Source organism: Juglans regia, chromosome 9, assembly GCF_001411555.2.
Source record: "Juglans regia cultivar Chandler chromosome 9, Walnut 2.0, whole genome shotgun sequence".
NCBI classification, from domain to species: Eukaryota; Viridiplantae; Streptophyta; class Magnoliopsida; order Fagales; family Juglandaceae; genus Juglans; species Juglans regia.
In genome coordinates, this window is record NC_049909.1 from 4,998,352 (window position 1) to 5,022,712 (window position 24,361).

A 24,361-nucleotide genomic window follows, 5' to 3' on the forward strand; every position below is an offset into this window, starting at 1 on the left:
GATTCGAGCCATCTCCTCTGTCTCATATTCAATTCTTTCTGAGTGAAGAAGTACTTCAAACTCTTGTGATCCGTGTAGATTTTGCACCTTTCACCATAAAAATAATGTCTCCAGATTTTAAGTGCAAAGACAACGGCGGCCAACTCCAAATCATGTGTGGGGTAATTTTGCTCATATGTCTTCAGTTGCCGAGAAGCGTAAGCTATTACTTTCCCATGATGCATCAAAACACACCCCAAACCCAATCGTGAAGCGTCACTATAAACCACAAATCCTCCTCTTTCGCTAGGGACTGTCAGGACTGGAGCTGTCACCAATCTCTTCTTCAGTTCCTGAAAGCTTTCCTCACATTTTTTAGTCCAAACATACTTGTTATTCTTCCTAGTAAGGGCGGTAAGTGGAACCACTATTTTTGAGAAATTGTCTATAAATCGATGGTAATAACCAGCCACACCCAAGAAACTCCTAACTTCATGCACATTGGTTGGTTGAGTCCAGCTAACTATTGCTTCAATTTTCCCAGGGTCTACTGAAATACCATCCCTTGAGACTACATGTCCCAAAAATGCAATAGACTCAAGCCAAAATTCACACTTCTTCAACTTAGCAAATAATTTATTATCCCTGAGTGTCCCTAGTACTTGTCTCAGATGGTCTTCGTGTTCAGCTTTGCTCTTGGAGTAGATTAATATATCATCAATAAACACTACTACAAATTTATCCAAGAATTCATGAAACACTCGATTCATCAAGTCCATAAATACTGCTGGGGCGTTGGTTAAACCAAAAGGCATGACTAAAAATTCATAATGGTCGTACCTGGTCCTGAAAGTTGTCTTAGGCACATCCTCCGCCTTGATCTTTAATTGATGATAACCCGATCTAAGATCAATTTTAGGGAACACCTGTGCACCTTGCAACTGATCAAATAAATCATCGATGCGGGGCAACAGATATTTATTCTTTATGGTCACTCGATTCAGTTCCCTGTAGTCTATACACATCCTCATTGTCCCATCCTTCTTCTTCACAAACAAAACTGGAGCTCCCCAAGGTGACACACTAGGTCTGATGAAACCTTTGTCTAATAAGTCTTGCAACTGTTCTTTGAGCTCGGCTAACTCTGATGGTGCCATTCAATAAGGGGCTTTGGAAACAGGCGCTGTGCCTGGGTTAATTCAATAGCAAACTCTACTTCCCGCTCAGGCGGTAATCCAGACAAGTCTTCAGGAAAAACTTTCGGATATTCCCTCACAATAGGAATTTCTTCAAGTTTCAATTCTTCCTTTGGTTCATCCACCACAAAAGCCAAATACCCTTGACACCCATCACGTAATAACTTGTCAACCTGAAAGGCAGAAATAACTGATGGAGAGGTACGCACCCTGGAACCCATAAACTGAAGTTCCTCTTCTTCCAGGAACTTGAACACCACTTCCCTTCTGAAACAATCAATACTAGCATAACTAGAAGCTAACCAATCCATTCCCAAAATCACGTCAAACCCAATCATAGGAAAGACTATCAGGTTACCTGGCATTTCTTTCCCGCTAATAGTTATTGGACACTTGAGTATAATCTTGTCACAAGTCACCATATCACCAGTTGGGGTAGAGACCCTCAAATTGTAGTCCATCTCATTAGCAACAATGGGGCACAGTTTAACATAATCGATTGAAATAAAGGAGTGGGTAGCCCCCGAGTCAAATAAAACAGTAGCCTTATTGAGAAATAAGGGAATAATTCCTAGTTACGTCATATAATCCAAAGAGATAATAAGATAAATAATCCTTAATTCTCAACATAAAAAAAAATGTTAAGGGATGGTCAGAAAATTATACCTGTGATGACATCATCCTTATCTCAGCTTCTCCCGGTGTCAAAGCAAACACCCGTGCTGGTACAGTCCTCTTCTGATTGTTGCCTTGGTTATTGGGCCCAAAGTTTTGAGCTGGGTTGGGCCTTCTGTTGTTCACTGCAAACAATAGACATTCTCTAATGAAATGCCCATCCTTACCGCATTTGAAACATGATCCCACTTCCTTTCTGCACTCTCCATGGTGTATGCGGTCACAGAACTTACAGGGGTTAGATGTATGATTTCCCTGTATCTGTCTCTGACTTGAACTGCTCCCCTCATTTCTCCTTTTCCATTGCCCTTGATCCAAACTAGGGAATCCTTGTGGAGCAGCTCTCTTCCTCTGTTCTTGCAATTCAGCACCCCTCTTGAGATTCTGCTCAACTAGCATAGCCTTGTGTACTAATTCTGAAAAATTCTGAATCTGTAGGACCATCACCCATTCATAAATCCTGTAGTTCAAACCTTCCTCAAACTTCCTAGTCATTTTCTCCTCATCAGGAATCAAGTATGCGGCGAAACATGATAATTCTGCAAACCTTGCAGCATACTGGCGCACAGTCATGGTCCCTTGCACCAAGTTAGTGAACTCTCGAGCCCTTAGCTGAAAGAGTTAAACCCCCGATACGTAGGACCCTACGAAATAGTTGAAAGAGTTGATCCAGTAGCTGACAGATTGAATCTGCCAACAGAGATGCAGGGAATACACAATGTGTTTCATGTATCAACTTTGAAGAATAGTTTCAGAGAAAAACGGCCAGTAGTTATGAAGTCCGATGAGATTTAGCTTCAACCCAATTTGTCTTATATAGAATGGCCAGTACAGATTGTGGATCGTAAGGAATATGAGTTAAGGAATCGAAAGATACCTCTATTGAAAGTGCTCTGGAACAACCCAGAATTTGAGGAAGCAACTTGGGAACGGGAGGATATAATAAGAGGCGAATATCCCCACTTGTTTGTAGCTTAAAAACCTTTGATGTATGTATGAATTGTGTGATATGGATGTACTGGATGTATACATATGCCACAAATGTGTTGTTCTATAAGAAATTGTATGTTTCGTGCTTGCTAGTTTAAGTATGGTAATCATGTGTACACCTATCAAACCCTTGGAACAGGGAATGGCACGAACTAGAATGATGGGAGCCAAGGTGGGCCTAGTCTTAAACATATGTTGCAAGTTTCAGATTGGCCAAATACAAGTTCAAGGGCTTAAATGATGAAGATTCAGCTTTAATTTATTTGATAAGCTATGGAAAGGGCAACAACATGACTTAAACGCTTTGGGCACTTGAAGGCTTTCAACTTATTCAATTCATTTAAAGAACTTATTTTATTAGTTTAGAATTATTGAGTTTATTATGGGAAGCACTTAAAGGCGCCTATACAAGGGCATGTTGGGAAAGCTATTATTTTATTGAACTAGGTTAGGGTTACTGTAGCCAAGTTACTGTAGCATCGTACAGTAGCCGCGGCACTGTTCACTCAGGGATATTTTTAGAAGATGGGGCATTATTTTGGCTAGGGTTTTAATTAGGTTTTGGTTTAAATACTCTTTGTTGCCTCATGTTAATCAGTTTATGAAATTTAATGAATTTATTCATTGTGAGTTGAGTTTTACTCCTCTTGTTCTTAATTGAACTTTTGAACTTATGAAAGGTAAATCACAACTTTTGTGACGTTCCTCCTTTGTAATCTAGGTTCTTGAAACGAGTTCTCATCGGGTCTAGGTTCTCCATCCATTGACTTGATTTTGGCTTTCTTGGCGAGTTTTCAAATTGATTATGGGTTCAAGGGATTCCATTCCCGCGGGTTCATATCATTTGGTATTCAGAGCAAGGTTTCCAATCAGGTCTAATTCTATCTTTTAATTATTGTATCTTTAATTTTGATTCTAGGGCTTCATTGTTCTAGGGTTGCAAAAAAAAAAAATTTGAAACAAAAAGTAGGCTGCTGAAATTCTTAGGGTTTTTTGGTTTGGCTGAAATTTGCATCTCCTAGGGTTCCAAAATTCTAGGATTTCTTACATCTCTAAGTTTGTCCATTGCTTTGGAGTGTCGTTCCATTTATTCTCTTCTATTTCATTGTCAATTCTTGTGTGGTTGAATTCAATTGCATGATTTTCACAATTGAGTATTTCACAATTGATTATCTTCTCTTATTTTGAGAGAAGAAGAGAAAAGAAAAGAAAAGATAGGAAAGGAAAAGAAAAGAAAATTCAAAAAAAAAAAAAAGGAAAAGAAAAGGTAGCATATTCAAAGGTTGCTACATAGTTACAAAAAGGAGAAAGAAAGAAATTTGTTGATTGAACCTTATCATCATCAAAGGGGCTACTGCATACATCATTAAAATTGGTATCTTGTCTTATTGTTACTCTTTCATTCATATAACTTCCTTGATTCTCGTGTCATTTTTATTCCTTCCGTGTTTCTCTTGTTCTTGTTTCTTGGACCTAATTACTAGTTGGGATAAAATAAGGTTTCTTTATCTTGATTGGGTTCAATTAGTTCTTAATGAACTTGAGTGGGAAAACTCTTGAGGTAAAAGGCAAGAGAGTGTGAGACTATTGTCGGGAAAAAGCCAATTAAGAGTGATGAAACATGAGTAGAGTGCCATTATTCGAGTGTAAACACATAAGGGAGCGTGTGAGGTTTTCTTTTTTACCACTAACATTCTTTTGTGCAGCACCTTATAATGATGTCTCATCGGAGTAGCTCATCATTAGTTGTGTTGCAAGCCATGCAACAACAGTTTGAGCGGTTGAACATGGTGTTGGGTGAAGTGAGAGATATGATGGATCATCAAGAAGCGGTAATTAGAAATCTACATGGCAGTAGAGATAGGAGGAGGAGTGAGCCTTGTATTGAACATAAGTGTAAGAATGAAGAGTAAGGTGAGTCTCTTGTTACTAGGCATGCACTCAATACACAAATTAAGATGGATGATATACAGCAGCAGAACGAGAACACTTTTCATACTAGATGCCACATCAACAACAAGGTATGTAGTATGATCATTGATTTGAGGAGTTGTATTAATTTGGCTAGCACTACTTTAGTTGAGAAATTGAATTTGCATACCTTGAAACACCCTAGACCAAACATATTGTAGTGGTTGAGTGAGTGTGGCGAGGTTAGGGTAAATAAACAAGTGCTAGTTTCTTTTTCAATTGGAAAATACCAGGATATGGCCCTTTGTGATGTAGTGCCTATGCATGCTGGTCATATTTTGTTGGGGAAGCCCTGGCAGTATGATAGGAAGGTGATCCATGATGGTTTAAGGAACATGTACAGTTTTGAAAAGGATGGAAAAACAATCAAACTTGCTCCTTTAACTCCAACACAGGTCCATGGGGACCAATTGAAGTTGAAAAGTGAGGTTGCTCAAAAAAGAAAGAATGAAAATGAGAGTGATTAAAAAAGAAAGAGTAAAAGTAAGAGTGATCAAAAAAGAAAAAGTGAAAAGGAGATTGAGCAAAAAAGCAAGAGTGAAAGTGAGATTAAGCTGAAAAGCAAGAGTGAATGTGAGATTGAGCTGGAAAACAAGAGTGAAGGTGAGATTGAAAAAAAAAGAAATAGTGAGGCCGAAATAGAGAATGAGAGATAAATGAGAGATAAAAAAGAAGAGGGTGAGATTAAGACCTCAAGAAAAAGAGAGAATGAGCTGAAAAATAATTGTGAGGTCGAGAGTACAAAAAAAGATGAAGAAAAAGAGAGTGACAGAAAAAAAGAAAGTGAAAAGAAAAAAGAGTGTGAAAGGGAAAAAGAGAGTGGAAAGAAAAGAGAGTGTGAAGAAAGTGAGAGAAAAACAAAGAGAAAATTGAGTTTTTATTCTAAGGCAAGTCTTAATCCTAACGAATTTGAAATATGTTTGCCTAGTATTGTTGTCTCTTTGTTGCAGGGATATGAGATCGTTTTTCCTAGCAGTGTATTTAGTGGATTGCCACCTTTTAGTGAGATAGAGCACTACATTGATTTTGTGTCAGGTGTGACAATTCCTGACCGACCTTTCTTTGAAGAACATGAGTCCTTGACACACTTAAAAGGATAAAGTAAGTTGTTGACTAGAATATGTGATAAGTGGGAGGATTGTATTGAGACTTTTCCTCATCTATTCAAATACACACAAGGTATGGAAATTTTTGTGGTTGATGCTTTAGCAAGAAGGTATGTCCTTGTCTTCATTTTAAATGCAAAATTGTTGAGACTTGAATATGATAAGGAATTGTATGCTAATGATGATGACTTTCCTAGTGTGTATGGAACATGTGAGAAACATCATTTGGTAAGTTCTATAAACTAGATTGGTACTTGTTTAGAAAGAATAGATTTGGTGTGCCTACTAGCTTTTTGCGTAAGTTGCTTGTGTGTGATAGACATGGTGATTTGTTGGGTAACCTTGTGTAAGGAAGACTTTTGTTGTGTTGCATGAACGTTTGTGGGAATATCATTTGCCTTTCAATGACGTGTTGCATGAACTTTTGTGGAAGTATCAATTGTCATTCATTGATGTGTTGCATGAATGTTTGTGGGAGTATCATTTACCATTCATTGTTATGTTGCATGAACATTGGTGGAAGTATCATTTGCCATTCATTGATGTGTTGTCTAAACGTTTGTGGGAGTATCATTTGCCATTCATTGACATGCTGCATGAACGTTTGCGAGAGTATCATTTGCCTTTCATTGAGTTTGCATATAATTGGAGTTGTTATTTTGGTATAAAGAAGATTTTAAACATGTTGCATGAATGTTTGTGGAAGTATCATTTGTCATACATTGACTTGTTGCATGAACGTTTGCGGGACTATCATTTGCCTTTCATTGAGTTTGCATATAATTGGAGTAGTCATTTTGGTGTCAAGAAAACATTAGATTTTTTGCAAGAACATTTATGTTGGTTTAAGATGAAGGGAGATGTCAATCGTATTTCTGGCAGGTGCATTACATGCAGAAAGGCCAAATTTAAGCTTTTGCCACATGGGTTGTATACACCCTTACCTATTCCTAGTGGGTCGTATGTAGACATATCTATGGATTTTGTTTTGGGGCTGCCTAGGAAAGAAAGGAGTAGAGATTCTATTTTTGTGGTTATGGATGGATTTATAGAGCTTGCATATAATAGGACGATGCATATTACCACTTTATATTCTCCTTTTGAAATTGTTTATAGATTTAATGCATTTACTCCTTTAGATTTAATGCTTTTATCTGTTGACAACAGGAGTAGCTTCGATGGATTTTTTCAAATTCTTGAACAAATTAATGATAATGCATATGAAATTAATGATAATGTTACTAACATTTTTCCCTTTGATCCAGGTGGAGATTCGAGGTCGAATCCTTTTGAGGAGAGGGGGAATGATGGGAACCAAGGTGGGCCTAGTCTTAAAGATATGTTGCAACTTCCAGATTGGCCAAATACAAGTTCAAGGGCTTAAATGATGAAGATTCAGCTTTAATTCATTTGATAAGCTATGGAAAGGGCAACAACATGACTTAAAGGCTTTGGGCACTTGAAGGCTTTCAACTTATTTAATTCATTTAAAGAACTTATTTTATTAGTTTAGAATAATTGAGTTTATTATGGGAAGCACTTAAGGGGGCCTATGCAAGGGCATGTTGGGGAAGTTATTATCTTATTGAACTATGGTTAGGGTTATTGTAGCGGAGTTATTGTAGCGTCGTACAGTAGTCGCGGCACTGTTCACTCAGGGGTATTTTTGGAAGATGGGGCATTATTTTGGCTAGGGTTTTAATTAGGTTTTGATTTAAATACTCTTTGTTGCCTCATGTTAATCAGTTTATGAAATTTAATGAATTTATTCATTGTGAGTTGAGTTTTACTCCTCTTGTTCTTAATTGAACTTTTGAACTTATGAAAGGTAAATCACAACTTTTGTGACGTTCCTCCTTTGTAATCTAGGTTCTTGAAACGAGTTCTCATCGGGTCTAGGTTCTCCATCCATTGACTTGATTTTGGCTTTCTTGGCGAGTTTTCAAATTGATTATGGGTTCAAGGGATTCCATTCCCGCGGGTTCATATCATTTGGTATTCAGAGCAAGGTTTCCAATCAGGTCTAATTCTATCTTTTAATTATTGTATCTTTAATTTTGATTCTAGGGCTTCATTGTTCTAGGGTTGCAAAAAAAAAAAATTTGAAACAAAAAGTAGGCTGCTGAAATTCTTAGGGTTTTTTGGTTTGGCTGAAATTTGCATCTCCTAGGGTTCCAAAATTCTAGGATTTCTTACATCTCTAAGTTTGTCCATTGCTTTGGAGTGTCGTTCCATTTATTCTCTTCTATTTCATTGTCAATTCTTGTGTGGTTGAATTCAATTGCATGATTTTCACAATTGAGTATTTCACAATTGATTATCTTCTCTTATTTTGAGAGAAGAAGAGAAAAGAAAAGAAAAGATAGGAAAGGAAAAGAAAAGAAAATTCAAAAAAAAAAAAAAAGGAAAAGAAAAGGTAGCATATTCAAAGGTTGCTACATAGTTACAAAAAGGAGAAAGAAAGAAATTTGTTGATTGAACCTTATCATCATCAAAGGGGCTACTGCATACATCATTAAAATTGGTATCTTGTCTTATTGTTACTCTTTCATTCATATAACTTCCTTGATTCTCGTGTCATTTTTATTCCTTCCGTGTTTCTCTTGTTCTTGTTTCTTGGACCTAATTACTAGTTGGGATAAAATAAGGTTTCTTTATCTTGATTGGGTTCAATTAGTTCTTAATGAACTTGAGTGGGAAAACTCTTGAGGTAAAAGGCAAGAGAGTGTGAGACTATTGTCGGGAAAAAGCCAATTAAGAGTGATGAAACATGAGTAGAGTGCCATTATTCGAGTGTAAACACATAAGGGAGCGTGTGAGGTTTTCTTTTTTACCACTAACATTCTTTTGTGCAGCACCTTATAATGATGTCTCATCGGAGTAGCTCATCATCAGTTGTGTTGCAAGCCATGCAACAACAGTTTGAGCGGTTGAACATGGTGTTGGGTGAAGTGAGAGATATGATGGATCATCAAGAAGCGGTAATTAGAAATCTACATGGCAGGAGAGATAGGAGGAGGAGTGAGCCTTGTATTGAACATAAGTGTAAGAATGAAGAGTAAGGTGAGTCTCTTGTTACTAGGCATGCACTCAATACACAAATTAAGATGGATGATATACAGCAGCAGAACGAGAACACTTTTCATACTAGATGCCACATCAACAACAAGGTATGTAGTATGATCATTGATTTGAGGAGTTGTATTAATTTGGCTAGCACTACTTTAGTTGAGAAATTGAATTTGCATACCTTGAAACACCCTAGACCAAACATATTGTAGTGGTTGAGTGAGTGTGGCGAGGTTAGGGTAAATAAACAAGTGCTAGTTTCTTTTTCAATTGGAAAATACCAGGATATGGCCCTTTGTGATGTAGTGCCTATGCATGCTGGTCATATTTTGTTGGGGAAGCCCTGGCAGTATGATAGGAAGGTGATCCATGATGGTTTAAGGAACATGTACAGTTTTGAAAAGGATGGAAAAACAATCAAACTTGCTCCTTTAACTCCAACACAGGTCCATGGGGACCAATTGAAGTTGAAAAGTGAGGTTGCTCAAAAAAGAAAGAATGAAAATGAGAGTGATTAAAAAAGAAAGAGTAAAAGTGAGAGTGATCAAAAAAGAAAAAGTGAAAAGGAGATTGAGCAAAAAAGCAAGAGTGAAAGTGAGATTAAGCTGAAAAGCAAGAGTGAATGTGAGATTGAGCTGGAAAACAAGAGTGAAGGTGAGATTGAAAAAAAAAGAAATAGTGAGGCCGAAATAGAGAATGAGAGATAAATGAGAGATAAAAAAGAAGAGGGTGAGATTAAGACCTCAAGAAAAAGAGAGAATGAGCTGAAAAATAATTGTGAGGTCGAGAGTACAAAAAAAGATGAAGAAAAAGAGAGTGACAGAAAAAAAGAAAGTGAAAAGAAAAAAGAGTGTGAAAGGGAAAAAGAGAGTGGAAAGAAAAGAGAGTGTGAAGAAAGTGAGAGAAAAACAAAGAGAAAATTGAGTTTTTATTCTAAGGCAAGTCTTAATCCTAACGAATTTGAAATATGTTTGCCTAGTATTGTTGTCTCTTTGTTGCAAGGATATGAGATCGTTTTTCCTAGCAGTGTATTTAGTGGATTGCCACCTTTTAGTGAGATAGAGCACTACATTGATTTTGTGTCAGGTGTGACAATTCCTGACCGACCTTTCTTTGAAGAACATGAGTCCTTGACACACTTAAAAGGATAAAGTAAGTTGTTGACTAGAATATGTGATAAGCGGGAGGATTGTATTGAGACTTTTCCTCATCTATTCAAATACACACAAGGTATGGAAATTTTTGTGGTTGATGCTTTAGCAAGAAGGTATGTCCTTGTCTTCATTTTAAATGCAAAATTGTTGAGACTTGAATATGATAAGGAATTGTATGCTAATGATGATGACTTTCCTAGTGTGTATGGAACATGTGAGAAAACATCATTTGGTAAGTTCTATAAACTAGATTGGTACTTGTTTAGAAAGAATAGATTTGGTGTGCCTACTAGCTTTTTGCGTAAGTTGCTTGTGTGTGATAGACATGGTGATTTGTTGGGTAACCTTGTGTAAGGAAGACTTTTGTTGTGTTGCATGAACGTTTGTGGGAATATCATTTGCCTTTCAATGACGTGTTGCATGAACTTTTGTGGAAGTATCAATTGTCATTCATTGATGTGTTGCATGAATGTTTGTGGGAGTATCATTTACCATTCATTGTTATGTTGCATGAACATTGGTGGAAGTATCATTTGCCATTCATTGATGTGTTGTCTAAACGTTTGTGGGAGTATCATTTGCCATTCATTGACATGCTGCATGAACGTTTGCGAGAGTATCATTTGCCTTTCATTGAGTTTGCATATAATTGGAGTTGTTATTTTGGTATAAAGAAGATTTTAAACATGTTGCATGAATGTTTGTGGAAGTATCATTTGTCATACATTGACTTGTTGCATGAACGTTTGCGGGACTATCATTTGCCTTTCATTGAGTTTGCATATAATTGGAGTAGTCATTTTGGTGTCAAGAAAACATTAGATTTTTTGCAAGAACATTTATGTTGGTTTAAGATGAAGGGAGATGTCAATCGTATTTCTGGCAGGTGCATTACATGCAGAAAGGCCAAATTTAAGCTTTTGCCACATGGGTTGTATACACCCTTACCTATTCCTAGTGGGTCGTATGTAGACATATCTATGGATTTTGTTTTGGGGCTGCCTAGGAAAGAAAGGAGTAGAGATTCTATTTTTGTGGTTATGGATGGATTTATAGAGCTTGCATATAATAGGACGATGCATATTACCACTTTATATTCTCCTTTTGAAATTGTTTATAGATTTAATGCATTTACTCCTTTAGATTTAATGCTTTTATCTGTTGACAACAGGAGTAGCTTCGATGGATTTTTTCAAATTCTTGAACAAATTAATGATAATGCATATGAAATTAATGATAATGTTACTAACATTTTTCCCTTTGATCCAGGTGGAGATTCGAGGTCGAATCCTTTTGAGGAGAGGGGGAATGATGGGAACCAAGGTGGGCCTAGTCTTAAAGATATGTTGCAACTTCCAGATTGGCCAAATACAAGTTCAAGGGCTTAAATGATGAAGATTCAGCTTTAATTCATTTGATAAGCTATGGAAAGGGCAATAACATGACTTAAAGGCTTTGGGCACTTGAAGGCTTTCAACTTATTTAATTCATTTAAAGAACTTATTTTATTAGTTTAGAATAATTGAGTTTATTATGGGAAGCACTTAAGGGGGCCTATGCAAGGGCATGTTGGGGAAGTTATTATCTTATTGAACTATGGTTAGGGTTATTGTAGCCGAGTTATTGTAGCGTCGTACAGTAGTCGTGGCACTGTTCACTCAGGGGTATTTTTGGAAGATGGGGCATTATTTTGGCTAGGGTTTTAATTAGGTTTTGATTTAAATACTCTTTGTTGCCTCATGTTAATCAGTTTATGAGATTTGATGAATTTATTCATTGTGAGTTGAGTTTAACTCCTCTTGTTCTTAATTGAACTTTTAAACTTATTAAAGATAAATCACAACCTTTGTGGCGTTCCTTCTTTGTAATCTGGGTTCTTGAGACGGGTTCTTCAACGGGTCTAGATTTTAATATAATCTAGGTTCTTGAAATGAGTTCTCATCGAGTCTAGGTTCTCCATCCATTGACTTGATTTTGGCTTTCTTGGGGAGTTTTCAAATTGATTGTGGATTCAAGGGATTCCATTACCGCGGGTTCATATCATAAGATACCTCTATTGAAAGTGCTCTGGAACAATCCAGAATTTGAAGAAGCAACTTGGGAACGGGAGGATATAATAAGAAGCGAATATCCCCACTTGTTTGTAGCTTAAAAACCTTTGATGTATGTATGAATTGTGTGATATGGATGTAATGGATGTAATGGATGTATACATATGCCACGAATGTTTTGTTCTATAAGAAATTGTATGTTTCGTGCTTGCTAGTTTAAGTATGGTAATCATGTGTACACCTATCAAACCCTTGAAACAGGGAATGGCACGAACTAGAAGGACCCCACATATGTCAGTTTCTTCAATGGCTCAGTTGAGGGAACAAAGAGAACGTCATATCAGAGAGCGACTTGAGCATCATCGCACTCATGTGATGGATGCAGATGGTCAAGGAAGACTTCGCTTTCGACGAGCATTACCACATGAGGAACAGTAGCTGTGGAGTAGCTCGAAGGAAGCAGAAAGAAGAAATTTGCGTAATTTTGATCCAGAAGCATAATCAAGTCGCACAGCGGAAGAATGTGCAAGTCGGTTTGTACCTTTTGAGACTTCGGATACATCTGTGGATCATATTCGTTTTCATGAAGTAGGTCAACCAATCGAGGACACCAAGCTCGAGATAGAACATAGATTGAATGAAATGCGGGCCAATATGTATTTCAATTATGATTTGGAAGCCATATTCTACTTTTCTCATGACTCTATGACCGTGGAGGCTGATGAGATGCCCTCATCCTCAACGTTGTCTGAAAAATCTACGGCCGCTTATGGAGGAGGAAGTAGTCTGGTATCTCTACTTATAGGTGTTTTGATTAATGATTGCGGTGCCAATTTCAAGGACGAAATCGTTTTTTTAGGAGGGGAGGATGTGATGGCCCAAGTTTCGTCTAGGCTTGGCCCTTAGAATTGTTCTAGGTTGCCTTGGTACTTTAGGAGCCTTAGTTACTTTGAAAGGCCTTAGAAGCCTTGGATGTAGTAATTTAAGCCCAAGAGAAAGTGGCTCTAGTTTACCTTAGAATTTCGGCCTTATTGGGAATTTAGGTCCAATGGTTTAGCCCCATGATCCAATTCTAAATTTGCTAAATGTTATGTGACCCAAGAATGTAATACTTCGAACCTAGTCTTGAAAGTGGGCTAAAAGGGAAAAAGAGGTGTAGGAAAGCACCTAGATGGGCTTACACGCCCAACCCATTGCTTTTTGTCAAAAGCTTCAAGTTCCAATGTAGGTTTCTTGGAAAGGGGAGCCTAGGAAACTGAAATGACATCTTTCTAGAAGCTTTTGCATAGGAAATTGAAGGGAGGCCTTTGGGATTTCGAATTTTGTAAGTTTTGCCATGTGTCAAGCATGCACCAAGTTTCTAGAAGACTTTTGGGATGAGACTTTTATATGAAGGACAAGTTTGCCCCTAAGGTTTTCGGCTAGCATGCCCCCAAGCATTTCCATTTGTTTGCCACTTGTCACTTAGTGCATTTTGGACCAATGAAATGTGAAGGGTCACCTAGGGAATGAACTTTGGGAAGATGAAGCAACACCTTGGGAATGGAAAGCGAGAGGGACGGCTAGGGCTATGGCACAAGCCCAATGTCACTTTGTCTTCCATGCCAAGAGCCTCTTGTTAGGAATAGGAAAGGTCATGCATGGTTTTACCAAGTTACCCCTTGAGAAGATGTTGACTTGTTAAAGGAAAGGAAGGGCATAAGAGGGAAATGAGATTTTTGGCTAAGGAGAGAAGCCGACATGCTACACCCAAGAATGCCCCTTCCCAATGCAATCTAAGTGGGCAACTCCAAAAGGTTTTCTATTTTTGAGAGAGGAAGAAGAAGAAACCTTGCCACTTGTCTCACATGCAAGGGTTTTGATTCAAACAAGGAGGGAAGTGAAGGGTCTCTATATAAAGAGAACGGTTCATGCCTAGGAGGCTCTTCCCTTGCCATTTTTTGGATTTTGTATGAGTTCCCACTCTTTCCACACAATTCTCTCAAGTTCCTTTGAAAGTTCTCCCATTTTCTTGTGTTTTCTCACCAACCAAACAAGGAAGATCCTTGCAAGAAAAGGATTTCAGCTACCCAAGGATTTGCAAGGTAAGATTCGGTTCTCCTAAGTCTTGCTCATATACAAATCTTTTCTCAATCCGAAAATGAGATTCAAATCTCATTAGACTTTGAGAAATGATAGAGCACACACTTTCTACTATTTTGCTTGGAAATGATTTAGGGTTTCTAAGAGAAACCCTTGAGGCCAATTAGTGAAGGGGGGAATTTATCTTTCATGTTTCGACCATCACATGTATTCTTGGCTATCTTAGATTTTGTTTTACCTTATGTGTGAAATGAAGAAGGTTTTAACCTAATAACCCCAGAAGTCGAAGGGTTTAAGACCAAGTGATGCCCTAGAAACACACGCACTTATAAACATGAAATAGGGTTTTAGATGCTCTTTCTAATATCGTATGTTCAGATTTACAACTTGCTAATGTTTCTTTACAAGGATTTTGTAAGTATACACTCAACCGATTCTTGGTTAATATTTGTATATGATTGTGTAAATCTTTTCATTGCCATGTTTGCTATTTCTTAATTGATTGTTTGATTATGTTAATATGATCTTGCATCAATCTATGGAAGGAATTATATGCTTTGAATTTGTGATGAAAATGCCAGGAAATACTCTTATAAGTTTCGGTTTTTACTTGATTAAGGTTGATAGTTTATGCAACATGAAGTTTCGGCTTGAATGTGTCTTGAATGTTTCGGACCTTAGCCAAATGTTATGATTTCATGCATTGTTTTACTATGCTTTGATCACTATGTTATTTGCTTGAAGATTCGAACATGTTTAAGTGATGAATTTCATGATTTTTACCCGTATGTGTTTTGGCCTAAGCAAGTTCTTATGATTCCATGAATATGTTTGGATGTTTCATGTTATCATGCCATGAATTGAACATGCTATGTTTGGTTACTTCATGCACGACATTTCATATGTCAAATGTCAACTATAAGTAAGCATGTTTAAGTCTCATATCACAAGCATTTGGGGGAAGAAGTGTTTTTAAAAAGTGTTTTCAAAGCAAATGTTTTCAAAGAAAAAGTTTTATCACGACCCCAAGTGCTAGGGCGGGGGAATGTCCTAGTGGAACTCTTATGTCCACACTGGAGTGCTTAATAATTGAGTGGTAACCCTAGGTCGACAAAGAATAGTCGACGAGCCTCGAATGGATTCTTTTTAAAGAATGTCGGAGCTTGGAGGCACCTAACACTAGTGGGTGCATAAGGCATGTAACTCGACAAAGTAAGGTCGAGTTAATATGATTCTCTGTTTATGACGTATTCATTACGGTGTACGGACCATTGATGGTGCGGTAACTAGTAGGAACGGTAACTAGTAGGAACACGCAATGTGAGGAGGGGAACCGTGTTATGTCCACCCTCTAAACAAGTATAAGAGCTCATATGATAAGAATCACTCGATGAAAATCTTGTGATATGTTCTGATAAGACAGGCTGAGAATAAGATCACGTGAATAAGAAGTTAAGAAGTTTTCATGAAACGTTTATGTCTCTCTTACAAGTCTTTGTAAATGGTCAATTGCATAAGTCAAGTTCTGGTTAAGGCATGAGTCAAGTATATGTCCATGCACGCATATCATGATGTACTTTTTGTATGATTGTATTAACTGTGGTATGTTGTATGATTACTTGCTGAGATTTCTCGAAATCTCATTGTGGTAATTTCCACTACCATTCCCCAACCAGAATGGTAGAAGTTGTAACAGGTACTCTAGATACCTAGGAAACATGAACCAGGCCGATTCTCTAATAGAAGATGAGTTCACTATTTAGGCTCATCAAGACTACACTGCGGATGTGTTAATCCATATTGCTAAGCCACTCAGGGAGATCTTACATAGTATTAGTGAGACAGAAATTGATGCTACGATCTATCAACCCGCTAAGAATTTGAAGTTTTGGTGGAATATGGTCCAGTTGTCTACATGTTTAGAGTGAGCCTCTAAGGGTTCGGCTGAAGCGAAGGCAGTAGCAAAGGATTTAGGTCTGTTACCACCTGAGCATCGACAATCCCATGGGTTATGAAGAGTACTGGTGTTTAAGTATTTTTGAGGACTTATGTTTCTTTTGTAGAAATCTTGTGTTTTGGGAACTTTAAAATTATGCTTCATGCTTTTCTTTGGGATATTGTGCCTTTAAGGCCTATGTTTTTGTCTTGGACAATGGTTTGGGTTATGATATTAGTATATGGTGCCATGTGCTTTGCAATTGTTTATCGCATTGCTTAGTTATCCGACTTTTATTAATTTTTCACCTGCATCGTTATTTCATACTGCTAGTGTACTTAGGTGCATAGCATATTATCTGTCATGTACGAGGGGTGTGTAGCCTTGTGTTACATGTCCTAGCGTCTCAGTGACCGTCTAATCCCAAGCGGGGGCTAGGGGTGCCACAAGCATCTTTACTGCTCGGTAAGTTGGCAAGAAGGTTCTATTATCCTGATCGGGAGTCTTTCCTCTCGGTAGGCGAGGAGACCAGTTATATTCAGTGCACAAGGCATCATAGTCGAGAGTCTTTACCGCAATCAATCTGTTGGCGACCAAATCCTCCTGAACTCCACATTCAAGCCACATATCACTGAATCTTCCATTTTAGATAATCTCGTTATTCTTGGGATAATTCATTTTATGTTAACATTTATCCTTAGAAAGTATTTTCTAGATTTTCAGGCTAGATTGTAGTCGTATTTATCTTGTTTCCATATTTGATTTTTGACATCTATTTAATCCCATCTTGTGGGATGAATAAGGGGTTCTGAGTTTTCAGAGACTAAGTTTTAAAGTAAAAATATTCCAGAGTCTATTATTTTACGTTTCTTTCATGGAGGCAGATCTGGGGTGCAGAGGTGAGAGCTGCATGCTTTATCAACTAATTCCAACGAAGAACACTAGGCTTAATGTTTTTCTTTTAGTTTCATTATGAACTAATTCTATTTTCTAGAGTTTTAATGTAGTCTAGTATTGAATATACTATTTATATTCTAAGTTATTTTATTTTCAATATTTATATGATTAAGTGTTTATTCCTTGTTCTCAATGTTTAAAATTTTCTTGCTAATTACTGTTCGATCCATTGAATCACAATGAGACCGAGAGGTGATTTGTGATTAAAGTTCTAGGATTAAACACCATTAGTTGAGCGAAAATAGAGATACTTTACTGCGATTAGTGTGATTTTCAAGAAAAATCCAAAGAACTTAAGGAGTCTCCAATTTGTTAAATTCACATAGAGATATGGAGTTGTTAATTAGAGATATTTTTGGTATTGTTCGAGAGAGAATATTAAATAGTTAAGGGATCTTCATCATCAACTTGAGATAATTGGAATTCTATAACAAGGAATAATAAATTGTGTGTGATTTGCTAGGTGAAATCAAATGCTCTAGATCTATTCTTATTATCTTTAAAATCTTAATTTTGATGCTATTTTCTTCAGTTTAATTTACGTAATTCATTCTTCAAATTTTGGTTTTCCAAATAGTAATTAATTTAGTAAATTTCAATACTCAATTGCATAACTATTCCCTGTGAGTTCGATATCCGTTTTCTTAAAAACATTATATAACTTATTACGATTCTGTGCACTTGCAGATATATTTTTATGAGAATAAGTTTTTGGTACCGTTGCCGGGGAATAGTTATTTCTTATTGATATTGATACTAACTAGATTTTATTACTTTGGATTTTATTTTATTTGTTTAAATTAGATCTCAGTTTGATTTTTCTTTTCAAGAATCAGAAGTGCATGCATTGATCTAAATCGTTGGAGCATACACTTTTTGATCCCAAGATTGAAAGAACCTTACGTCGGATCAATAAAGAGAAGAAGAAAGAGGTCGCTGCCTCCAAAGTTAATATGGCCGATCAGGAGCACAAGGCGTTAAGAGACTATGCGATAATACCCTCTATCAATGGGGCAACATCTAATATAAGGCGGCCAACTATACATGCCAATAACTTCAAGATCAAGCCATCTATCATTCAAATGATTTAGCAAACTGCCTAGTTTGGGGGGCTGTCACAAGAGGCTCCTAATGTCCATATTGCAAATTTTCTAAAAATTTGTGATACTTTTAAACACAATGGAGTGACAGATGATGCAATTTGATTGTGACTTTTTCCTTTTTCACTTAGGAAAAAAGCAAAAGCTTGGTTGAAATATTTGCTGCCTAGCATCATCACCACCTGGGAGCAATTGGCACAAAAACTCTTAACAAAATATTTCCCTCTGGCCAAGACAGCGAAGTTAAGGAATGATATCACTACCTTCACCCAGTTTGAGTGTGAATCATTGTATGAGGCATGGGAGAGATACAAGGATGTATTGCACAAGTGTCTACATCATGGCCTCCCAACCTAGCTTCAAGTATAGACATTTTACAATGGTTTGGTACCCACAAATTGATCTATGGTTGATGCAGCCACAGGAGGTGCATTACTGAGTAAGACCCCTGAAGCCGCATATGAACTTCCACAAGAGTTGGTGTCTAACAACTATCTGTGGGCCTGAGAGAGAGCAATGCCAAAGAAGGCGACCAGTGTTGTTAAGCTTGACTCTATGTCTGCAATTGTGGCCTAGTTGGCAAATATATCCAAACAAATAGGTAAAAGGAACGTTAATGCTATTCATACTAATGTTGTTTGTGATCATTGCATAGAAAATCATTGAAGTGTAGATTGCCAAGTGGGGAATCCTTTTGCTCAACCGAGTTATGAACAAGCCCATCACGTGTCCAATTTTCAACATCAAAACAATCCTTATTCAAACACGTTCAATCCCAGATGGAGAAATCACCCTAATTTTTCATGGAGCAATAACCAAGTGCTGGTTAGACCACCTCAACAGTTTCCACAGCAAGAGAAGAAGTCGACACGTGAAGATATGTTCATGCAGTACATGCAAAAGAATGATATGGTGAACCAAAACAACTCAGCTTCAATCCGAAACCTTGAGGCACAAATCGGTCAGCTCTCACACATGCTTACCGAGAGGACAACAGGGACTCTACCGAGCAACACTGTGACCAATCTGAAGGAGCATGTCAAAGCCATAACATTGAGAAGTGGGCAGACATAAGACCAGCCAGAGACGGTAAATACCAAGCGAGATGCAAAAGCTGCCGAAAATGTGGAGTCCAAGAAGAAGGAAACCGAGTACGAGGTGAAAGAAACCGATCGGGATGCAATTGACCAGAAAGCTGATAAGACTAAAAAGAATAAAGGGGTTACAAAACCTAAGAAATCTAGGGAGTTTAATTCTGAAACTTATTCTCCTTCAATTTATGAATCACCAATTCCTTTTCCGCAAAGATTAAGAAAAAATAAGATTGATAATCAATTCTCTAAATTCCAGTGCAATTTTACAAAAGAAGCTGCCACCTAAGTTGAAAGATCCGGAGAGTTTCATGATCCCTTGCACTATAGGAAATTCATATTTTGATAAAGCTTTATGTGACTTAGGGGCATGTATTAATCTAATGCCTCTCTCAATTTTCAGGAAATTAGGTCTTAGAGAAGCAAAGCCTACCACCATCTCTCTACAGTTGCAGATAGATCTATTAAATACCCGAGAAGACTCATTGAGGATGTACTGGTGAAAGTTGATAAGTTCATCTGCCCGGCCCACTTCGTTGTACTCGATATGAAAGAGTACGAGGACATCCCTTTGATACTGGGCTGACCATTCCTTGTGATGGGGAGAACTTTAATTGATATCCAGCAAGGAAAACTCATTATGAGGGTCGGCGAGGAGCAGTCACTTTTAACGTATTTAAATCTATGGAATTCCTTTCTGAGGTATATTCTTGTTTTCAAATAAGCGACCGAGACGTGGTCATAACCAATGAGACTTATGGAGTTGAATTTCCAAAACAACCAATGAGGTATGTCTTACTCACTCTTCATCTATTGAATCCAAAGATGAAGAGGTTAGGGAGTGTGAGAGATATTTGGAGGCTACAACAACTTTTCCTCCTTCAATAAAACTGAAAGTGGAAGAGCTAAACTCATCTCAGCCGACATCTCCAAGTAAGGAACCACCCAAGCCTGAACTCAAACTGCTTCCATCAAATTTAGGGTACGCTTTCTTAAGCTAGGACTCTACTTTTCCAGTTATTAGTAACAGCTCTTTGAGTGATGTAGATGAAGAGAAGTTGCTAAGAGTCTTGCAGGAACACAAAATGGCCTTGGGTTGGACCATCTCAGACATTAAAAGAATTAGTCCTTCAACTTGCATGCACAAGATTTGAATGGAGGATAATTTTAAACCAATCGTCCAACCCTAGAGGAGATTGAATCCATTGATGCAAGAAGTGGTGCATAAAGAGGTATTGAAGCTTTTAGATGCTAGGATGATTTATCCAATCTCAGATAGTGCATGGGTAAGTCCAGTGCAAGTTTTCCCTAAGAAAGGAGGGATAACCGTGATCAAGAATGACAACAATGAACTCATACCAACGAGGACAGTCATGGGATGGCGAGTATGCATAGACTATTGAAAAACGAATGATACAACTCAGAAAGACTATTTTCCCCTACCTTTTATTGATCAAATGCTAAAAAGACTTGCCAGCCACACTTACTACTATTTTTTATATGGGTATTTCGGTTACAATCAAATAGCCATTACACCCGAGAATCAAGAGAATACCACTTTCACATGCCCTTATGGCACTTTTGCATATAGGCACATGCCTTTGGTCTTTGCAATGTGCCAGCCACTTTCCAAAGATGTATGATGTCCATCTTCTCGGACATGGTAGAAAATTTTTTAGAAGTCTTTATGGATGACTTTTCAGTTTTTAGTCACTCTTTTGATAACTATTTAATGAATTTATCTTTGGTTTTGCAGAGATACAAGGTGAAAAATCTTGTTTTAAATTAAGAAAATGTCGCTTCATGGTCGAAGAGGGAATAGTGCTCGGCCAACCCATTTCCTTCAAGGGAATTGAGATCGACCAAGCAAAGATAGAAGTGATCGACAAACTCCCACCACGGACCAATGTGAAGGGCATGAGGAGATTCTTGGGTCACGTCGGGTTCTATCGTCGGTTTATCAACGATTTTTCCCAAATTACTAAACCTCTCTGCAATCTGTTGATTAAAGATACTCGATTTGAATTTTCTGATGAATGCTTGCATGCTCTTGAAACATTGACAAAGAAATTAATTTCAACACCTATCATTGTGTCACCGGATTGGAATTTACCTTTTGAACTAATGTCTGATGCTAGTGACTATGCTATAGGAGTTGTTTTGGGGCAAAGAAAAGATAAAATTTTTCATGTTATCTATTATGCAAGTCGAACCTTAACAGAAGCTTAACTTAATTATGCACTGACAAAGAATTGTTAGCAGTTGCCTTTAACAAATTTTGTTCTTATTTGATAGGTTCGAAGGTGGTCATCTACATCGATCACTTAGCTCTTAAATACTTGTTGGTGAATAAGGATGCCAAACCAAGACTATTAAGATGGATTCTACTATTACAGGAGTTTGATTTGGAAATAAAAGATAAGAAAGATACTGAGAATGTAGTGGCCAACCACTTATCTCTTCTTTGAGCATAAAGAGGTGATTGGCGAGGAGAAATTCCCCATTAATGAGACCTTCCCGGACGATAAATTAATGGCTATACAAGTTGTTCCATGGTATGCTGATGTGGCATCCCCAACCCTCGCTTGGGATTGGACGGTGACTGAAATGCCGAGACATGTAACACAAGACTACACACCTCTTGTACATGACAGATATTATTCTATGCACCTAAGTACACTAGCAGTATGCAATAATGTAGCAGTGGAAAAATATATTACAAGAATTATGGCCTTTTGCCATGAATTCTTTTTCCATGACAGACGGTGGTGGCAAATAATGGCCTAATCACACGAAAACCATTCATGGAAAATAAAACTAGCCTTTTCTCACAAAATTAACTCGGCAAGAAAAACTTTGTGGGGAAAAGAGGACTTTCCACCGAAACATTGTTTATTGTGGCGAAATTTGGTCGCTGCAAATAGTTTGGCCAGATATTTCATCCATTCGTGGTTTATTATGTTGTTATGACGAAGTAACTGACTTTTTGAGGCGACATCTTCTCGCCGCAAATAAACTTATCGGGTTATTTGGTTCTTGTGGCGTTATTTTCAACTATTGCGGCGATTAAAAGTCACCGCAATAGATAATAAAATTAATTACCCCGCGTTTTCACTTTTCCCCCTTTCCCTTTCTTCCCCCATTCCCCCCAACCCGCTTCTCTCTCTCTCTCTGCGATTGCGAGCCGCGACCTCACGGCCTGCGCTGCCACTAAGACCCGACCCTCTCCCCCAGACCTCACTCAGTCACCTAGAGCCAGTCCCCCCACCCATCGTGATCCCCAATCACCTCCGCCTGCAGGACTCCAGTAGACACACTCTAGTTCCACAGGGTGAGCCTTTTTTCTTCTCCCTTCCTCTTCTCTCTGTGTAATCCTCGATGATATGATTGTACTGTGTAATTTGTGAGTATTTGTGAATCTGTGAAATTTGTGTTGATTCTATTGTGTCATGTGTATTCTCTGTAATTTGTGAATCTGTGTATAGTGAATCTGTGTATATGATTGTGTAACATATTGTGTAATTTACCATCATATGGTTGTGCAATTTCTACCTATGAAGAGGATGATATGCATGGTTGTGTAAAACATATTTCCGTATTTGTTCTCAGAATGAAACCCTGCCTTTGTTTCTGATTGAAACAAAATATACTAGGGTGAGGACTGAGTCTCATATTATTGTTAGTTTTGGTCTGCTCTGTTTCTACACGTTTCTCCTAAAGACAGATCCTTAAACCATTTCCCTTGTACCTGACCCTAAACCATTTTGCTGCATTTGCCCACATCCCTTCCAAGCTCTATAGCACAACTCTAAATGGTTAATCTCCAATAGAATAGTAGTGTACAATACAACAATTAGTTGGATAACTTCACATGTATCCTACCAAATCTCAAAACGGATTGGTATCATAATGCATGGTTTTCAATTTTAGTATAATCCATGTTAGATTGCTATGGGGGTTTATCTCTATACTTGGACCACCAACCAGATTATGTCTTAATGTGTCTTAGGGACCAGTTAACTTACCTAGTTATCGAGTTTGAATGGAGAACAACCCACAGAGTCATGTGGACATTGTTCAACTCAAGTATAAATTATTTTCAAGCACATGAAGATGATGATGATATCTTTCATCACGACTATGAATCTCTCCCCATGCACTTCTCCCCTACTTTTTTTGTGCTTGGCTTGGTAACCTGTAGTGATATCGGTTGTTTGGTTTCCATGTCAACATCTTATAAATCACCAATATTAATGCCTCCTTTTGGAAAGTTGGGTAAATCTCACATATTTACCCAACTGTAGTGAGCTAGGGTGGCCCCATATATGTATGACAAACGTGCGATATAATTAAGGTAACACCCGTTAGATTATTAACATGAGTTATTTGCCATGTCAAAGAATATAGAAACAAAAAAAAAATAATGTATGCAGTACTAAGTTTGACTACATATATATGCTTCACAATGTAGGGAACTTGCGGCCAATTAAAAGTTCCTATAAAAAAATAGTCATTTTCCAATGTCTGACTATTACATGATTAATGCAAGATGCCTAAAAGGCAACGAAGAGATTCTGCACCCCAGTAATTAAGCCAAAACTGATAAATATAGCAAAACTGCTTCCACATCCATCAATTTCAGACTTTGATAAATTAACTCTCAACCCTCAAGCAGCTTCAAAATACATGCTATAATTAGTGTCCTCAACGCACGTAAATTATCATAATTAGTCAAACTAAAATTGTTACCCCACAACTATAAAGTAGATTTTCAGCTATGTTGTAGTGGACATTTTCCTTGTAATTCCTGCTCGTCAAAAACAATGAGCATTGTCCAGTTTATCTATTCAGCTATTTCATGTCCCTTATTATAATCTCGTTGAATTCCAAAGCTTGTCTCCAAGTATGGAGACTAATATTTACACTTTTAGTCTTGCCTTGTCATTGCACTAAGTCTTCTTGGACCTAACAATCTCTCTTCTACTAGTTGGTCACTTGCATAAG

At 37.6% G+C, this 24,361-nt stretch overlaps 1 non-coding gene across 1 annotated transcript; it reads right to left on the bottom strand.

Annotated features, from left to right (window-relative positions):
- Positions 1–18,506: 18,506 nt before the first annotated feature.
- On the bottom strand, positions 18,507–18,613 carry LOC118349502. The gene has a single exon (XR_004802459.1). It is a non-coding gene; the product is annotated as a small nucleolar RNA R71 (small nucleolar RNA).
- Positions 18,614–24,361: the final 5,748 nt, after the last annotated feature.